Genomic DNA, 6,724 nt, shown 5'->3' with positions numbered 1-6,724 from the left:
CCTTAATATAGCCCAACATCACGAAGCTGTAGGTAAGACTATTCGTGCTCACTTTAATTATTTCTTTAGAAGTCATTCTGGATCTGAAGATCATTACACACAACTTCAAAACAATCTTGACTCATATTTCATCCAGTCAGTTTCACAATTCAGCAAAAGTAGGAATAAAACAGAATTTCCATGCCTTCTCCAATAAGGATCTTTAAATAAATAACATATTCATAAAACTCTCCCAAGATTCCATTGCATGCAAATACCAAGTACAACTTGTAGTTGTACTTAAAAAAAGAGTAGTTGCATTTAAAAAAAAAGAAGTTAACATCAACTCATAACTCTAGCATGTCTATTCCTGAAAGCAGAAACAGTACTTGAGGTTAAGGCAATAAAACAGAATTAGGTTAGTTAGTTAGCTTGTGTTATTAAAGTTAACTTTAGATACCTCCTGAGATGAATCACTTAGTCACCCTCTACTGACACAATTTGTTATTTTGAAGAAGAGAGAGTTTAGGAGCTAAGAAATGGTTTATTTTAAAATGTCTTTTTAATAGTGGTGAGCTTTTGAGCTAACCATAAAATTGCTGTACAACAAAGATGCTCATTAAGATAACAAGGGTAGGGTGATAAAAGTCAAACTGTAAGCTGCATCCTCTGTATCTGTATATGAGTCGTTAGGAAAATCCTCCTGACAGCAAATCAACAGAATAGGCAATAGGTGGTGCTATTGCTATGTGTAATGCCCAGCAAAAGACACGATGCCGCATAGGGGGAAAATATTTGCCAGAAAGAGCACAAGACAAACACATATTCCTAACTTCTGAATTCTCCAAAAGGTGGCAGTGTCATTTCTTTGTCTCTCTTGTCTGAGCTTCACCACTTATCACTGTCTTGTTGAACTGAGGTGCTTAATTTTTGTGTTCTAGGCCAAAGCTATGGCCAACGTGTCATTTTTATATGAAGGTTGCAAGGATTCAATAGATCTCTCATATTGCTCAGTTGATCCTAAAAGACATCCACATGCAGAGGAGATAAATATACCCACTGGAATAGGGGTCTTTGCAAATAGAGGATATTCAGAAGCTCCTCAGAATACATTTGATTTCCGTAACATTTGGTAGAATTATTCCACAGTTATCTTTTGTGGGGGAAAAAAAAGAGAACTATTTGGGAATAGTTCTTGAAGTTTGTTATATGATCTGGCTCTGTATCCGCACTCAAATCTCATCTTGAACTGTAATCCTAATTGTAATCCCCACATGTTGGGGGAGGGGCCTCGTGGGAGGTAGATTATGGAGGCAGTCCCCTCATGCTGTTCTGGTGATAATGAGCAAGTTCTCACAAGATCTGATGGTTTTATAAGGGGCTTTTCCCCCTGTCAGTCTGCACTTCTCTCTCCTGCCACCATGTGAGGAAGAACATGTTTGCTTCCCCTTCCGCCATGATTGTAAGTTTTCTGAGGCCTCCCCATCCATGTGGAACTATGAGCCAATTAAACCTTTTCTTTATATAATTACCCAGTCTCAGGTATTTCTTCATAGCAGCATGAAAATGGACTAATACAGTTTATAAAGTAAAAAGATAATTTGCAATAAACTTCCATAAAATTAAAAATAGTTTTCAAAAGAAGCATTAGTTATGGTACAGGAAAAAGTAGCAATATGAATAGTTAATAAATAGCAAAGTCTCTTTAAAGTATTGCTTTAGGCATGGAGAATGGATTTTTTTCTTTTTTTATCTGTGATGGTATTTATCATCCTAGTGTTAGTTTAGTCAAATCAGTCTTCATGGTTTGGAAAGATGTCCAGCTGTGAAAAGAAGTCACCTTGGGATTAAAATTTGACACAAATTATCAACCAAATTGAGAATATTTTACCACATTGGACATGAATTTTCAGACTGATTTGTGGAGATAAATTGTTTCTGATTCCAGTGGTCACACAAGAAGATACTGGCCTCTTCAAACTAATTCATTAAGTATCTTCAATTATTGCTACCCCTCGAAGAGTTGCAAAAAAAGAAAAATAAGTTGCATTGTACAGTAAAGTGAGAAATAAGGAGCAACAAAAATGATGCCTCAGCTTGGCATGGGGACTCACACCTCTAATCCCAGCAGCTCTGGAGGCTGACGCAGAAGGATTGCTTGAGGTCAGAATCTGAGACAAGTCTGGGTAACATGGCAAGACTCCATCTTTAAAAAAAATTTTTAAATAAATAAACACCTGGGTGTGGCAGTGTGCAACTGTAGTCCCAGCTACTGGGGAGGCTAAGGCAAGAGGATTGCTTGAGCCCAGGAGTTCGAGGTTGCAGTGAGCTATGAGTGCACCACTGTACTCCAGACTGGGTGACACAGTGAGACTCTGTCTCTAAAAAATATATACAAAAAATGAAAATAATGCTTCATAAAGTTTATAAAGTTCTTTCTATGCACCTGATAATCTAAGCAACTTTTTAAGATAGGCAAGATCGCTAATAATGCCAGCTTAAGTTTGAATACTTAAGACACTTTTCCAGCACTTTATACCTATTAAATTATTTAATCTTGTAATGGCTGTATGAGGTAGGTACTATTATTTTCCCCCTTTTCCAACAAAAGAGACTAAAATAGAGAAAAGTTAAGTTGCTTCCCAAGGATATACAACAACTAAGCTAGCTGGAATTAAAACTCAGATAGTCTGAAAAACTCACACAATCATTGCATATCACTTTTAGAGGTAAAAATGGACATTAAAGTTTACATAACAAGTTATTAAAGGTGCAACTGAATTTAGAACCAAGGCATTAATGATTTGTGGCCTGATGATCTTCCTTGAATCACATTTCATTTTTCTTTGGATAATTCCTGACTTGCCAAAAATTACATCTCCCTTGAATATAAGTGCCATCTAGACTGGTCTACACACAAACTGTGGGAGGTTGGTCTACCACAGATATTTCTCTGCACCTGACCACTGTGCTATCTGGAATTTCATGCCCACCCATCTCTGTAGGTTTCAGAATAAATAAAGTCAGCCTGCTCTTCCAAGACTCTTCCCAGTTACAAGTTCTTGTCTGAGAAGTCTATAGTGGCCAGTTTAATGCTGACCTCAAGGAAGAAGAGGAAACAGAGTGGTCTTCAGACTTTAAGATTCCAGACCTGTCTTCACTTTGGCAAGAAAAAGGAGATTACTAGATGCCTTCAAGTATAGGCAATATAGTATTCCTGAAAGCAGCTTGCGCAGTCTCCAATATTTTCCCAAGGATACGTAAGGATGATAGGACAGAAGTATAGAAGTCCCAAATCTTAAGAAAATAAGATACCACTCTCATTGGCTAAAGCTTTGCTGAGCTTTCTTGGTTTATTCCTGTTCAAGCGTTTCTTACAGTTTCTATGTGGGATGCTTATTGTATCAGTCAGCTTGTGCTGTGTTATGCTACGGTAACCAAAGACACCCCCACCTCCAAATGTTGGTAGCTTACAACAAACAGTTTTCTTTCTTTCTCATTTTACATGTCAATCATAGATTGACTTAGGCTCTTGTATCTGGAACCCACGCAGGCTGAATGAGCAGCCCCTACCTGGGACCTACCGGGCCACTGGCAGTGAGAAGAAAATGATGTGAAACCACAGAGTGGTTCTTAGAGCTTTGGCTCAGAACTGGCTTCTGACATTTCTGACCACATTTCATTGGCCAAAGCAAGTCATGTGGCCAAGCATGATGTCAATGGGGAAGTCTTAATCCTTTATAAGAATGTCTTAATCCTTTATAAGAATGGAGAGTTCCCTAATATTGGGAATGAAAATACAATGATCAGACTTACTGAATTACATTATATTAGGCATAAGGAGGCTCCTATCTGAATAAATTAATAGGGTGAAAATACAAGCAAGCTGTAGAAACTTCAACTAACTCTATAAAATAAAAATTCAAGGAGTCTAAGCATTGAAACTCTTCTCAACCTTTCTCAGCAGTGGCACAGTGAAAAAAATAAAAAGTCATTTCAGGGCATGGTAGTTGACTTGAGAGGGCAGGAAACATAGCCCAGGGAGCTGCTGAGCCCAAAGTGGAAGTGCTCCTCCATCAGCAGCTATAAAGCACGGGCCAGGTCACACAGCTCCTTATTTAGTAAAATTGGCAAAAATCCAGGCTTCATTTATAACTCACTGCATTGCAGTCCTTTTCGAGTACATTACCAGGACTTCATAAAGATTGATTGAGCTCTGGGAAGCCGTTGGGTTGAAAGTCCAGATGTACATAAATCAAGTTACAGCATCATTTAATTCACAATGTATCTGCCGAAATCATTTTGGGGTGGAAGTGAAAAGATTTATAGTAAGTCTTATGGGATTTGATGATCTGAAAAGTAAGAGATATTAAATGGGTGATTTAGCTGCAATAGTCAACTGCAGTAGTTTTAAATGGACTGCAGCCTTCATTGCTACTGGTTTAAAATGCATTTTAAATAATTGGAAGTATATTTTGGGAGCTCTTTAGGGTGACAAGTTAAACGTGATTTTTGGCAGTTAAAAATAAGATCTGATTTATATTCAGAAAAAACTCATCCATCAATAAAATACATGTCAGCAAACCTCTTTATATCTTAAAGCACTGTTCTCTACCATACTTAGTCCTAGATCTAAAAACTTTTTCTTAAATCTGTTTTATGATAAGAACCCAAAGTTCTTGAACTTGATGAAAAGAATTTCTGTGATCCTTTTAGTCTTGAGCCACAAATCAATCTACAATTGAAATCACACCAGTTTTTATGTGGAAGGACATTAAAAGCCACAATTCCAATTCATGCCCTCGTGGTCTCACACTAGCCAGGCACCTGGAGTTCCAAATCTGTAGAGGAGGTGAAGTTTGCTATAATCTTCTCTGAGCCCAACTCTTCCTGTATCGTTTTCTTTTCTTTTTTTCTTTCTTTTATTTTCTTTTTTTTTTTCAGTCAGAGCCTCCCTCTGTCTCCCAGGATGGAGTGCAGTGGGGACTCCAGTGATCTTCCCACCTCAGCCTCCCAAGTAGCTGGGACTACGAGCATAAGCCACCATGCCTGGCTTATTTTTTTATTTTTTATAAAGACCAGGATCTCACTATGTTTCCCAGGCTGGTCTCAAACTGGACTCAAGCAGTTCTCCAGCTTTGGCATCCCAAAGTGCTGGGATTACAGGCTTCCGACACCGGGCCCGGCCTTGAATTTCATGATGTTTCTTAATGCCTCAATTCCCCTTTTCTCTTTTCCTATCTTTTCATCTCTTTCTATCTTTTCTTTCAAAATCTATTCTTTAAAAGAAGTTATTTTTAATTAAAATTCACCGTCAGATACCTTAAAGGCTGAGGATATTTAACCTACTAGCATAGGCCATCGTATGCAAGTATCAGTAGAAAACAGTTTTGGCCAAAGGAAGGATGATCTAAAGGGAAATTAAGACAACTGAAAGTGAAAGTGGGATATATTCCTCTCTTTTTAAAATCACACAGTGGAGCAAATTTAAAAACAAATATTCAAAAGGACAGTTGATTCATATGGATGTTACATTTCTGTCTGCTCCTCTCACAACTTTACTGGCGTTTTTGATGGAACAAATTCTTAAAGGAACAGAGTTTTCTCCCCAGTGACCTCTAAAAATTTGCTCTTCATTATGAAAGACTGAACTCAGTATTTTTTCCAATTAATAGTAATATTTATTTAGTTTTACTTGATGTTCCTGAGAAATGTTGACTCTACATTTGATTTTAGTAAATGTTGCATGTGAATTTACTTTCATTCTATCTTTAAAAATTGCAATTAGAAAAATCTAGATCCTTTCCCTGCCTTTGTTACTGCTCTAGCAGTTCTGCGAAATTAGAGAGTGGAAGCCGAGATAATACTTGAGGGTGTTCAATTCTGAAATTCTTCATTGGTTCTTTTAGTTGAGGACAAGCTTCCTTAGTGAGAATGATTACTGCCAAATTTATCTCTTTGTTAAATTGGAGCATGTGTGTATTACTTAAGCATAAAGCTAAGTACACTGTATTAATCATTACATTGCCATCTTCTACTGGCTATCGAAAATTATTATTTAATCCAATATGTAGAAAACTACCCAGTGATTTCTAAAACTGGATCGTAAGTTTAAAAAAATGCACTATTGATTACTATAATACATTTTAAAATCTAAATTTAATATCTAAAACGTAGATTATAATATATTTCATATCCAAAATATAATTATAATTATCTACACTTCCCTTTCGTTCTTTTCCTATAGGTGTGTTGTTTTTACATTTTGTCTAAATTACCCTTCTTATTTCATTTGTTTGATTTTTGCTTTCAGTTCACCCCGCTAATACACTCTTTAAAAATGTATTATAATTTTTATTCATTATACATTATATTTTATGTGTATTTCAGTCAATAAATGCATGGACTTGATAATAAAAATTCAGGCTACGCAAAAGAGCACAAAGTAAAAATATAAAGTCTTTCTCTATCCCTACAACTGTCCTACTTTGCAAAGAGGACTATGTTTAACATTTTTTGGTTTTGGTTCTTGTGATGATTAGCTTGGAAATTCTAAATCACTGCTGTTCAATAGAAGCATAGTGTGAACCACGTTTAATCTGTCTAGTAGCCATATTTTAAAAAGTAAAAAGAAACAGGTGAAAATAATGTTAATGATACATTTTATGTAATCTCATTTATCCACAATTTTATTATTTCACATATAGTCAACATAGTCAAATTTAAAAATGAATATTTTAAATTT

Source organism: Papio anubis, chromosome 16, assembly GCF_008728515.1.
Source record: "Papio anubis isolate 15944 chromosome 16, Panubis1.0, whole genome shotgun sequence".
Lineage (NCBI taxonomy): Eukaryota > Metazoa > Chordata > Mammalia > Primates > Cercopithecidae > Papio > Papio anubis.
The sequence above is the reverse complement of the archived record's forward strand: the minus strand, read 5'-3'. Positions refer to the sequence as shown.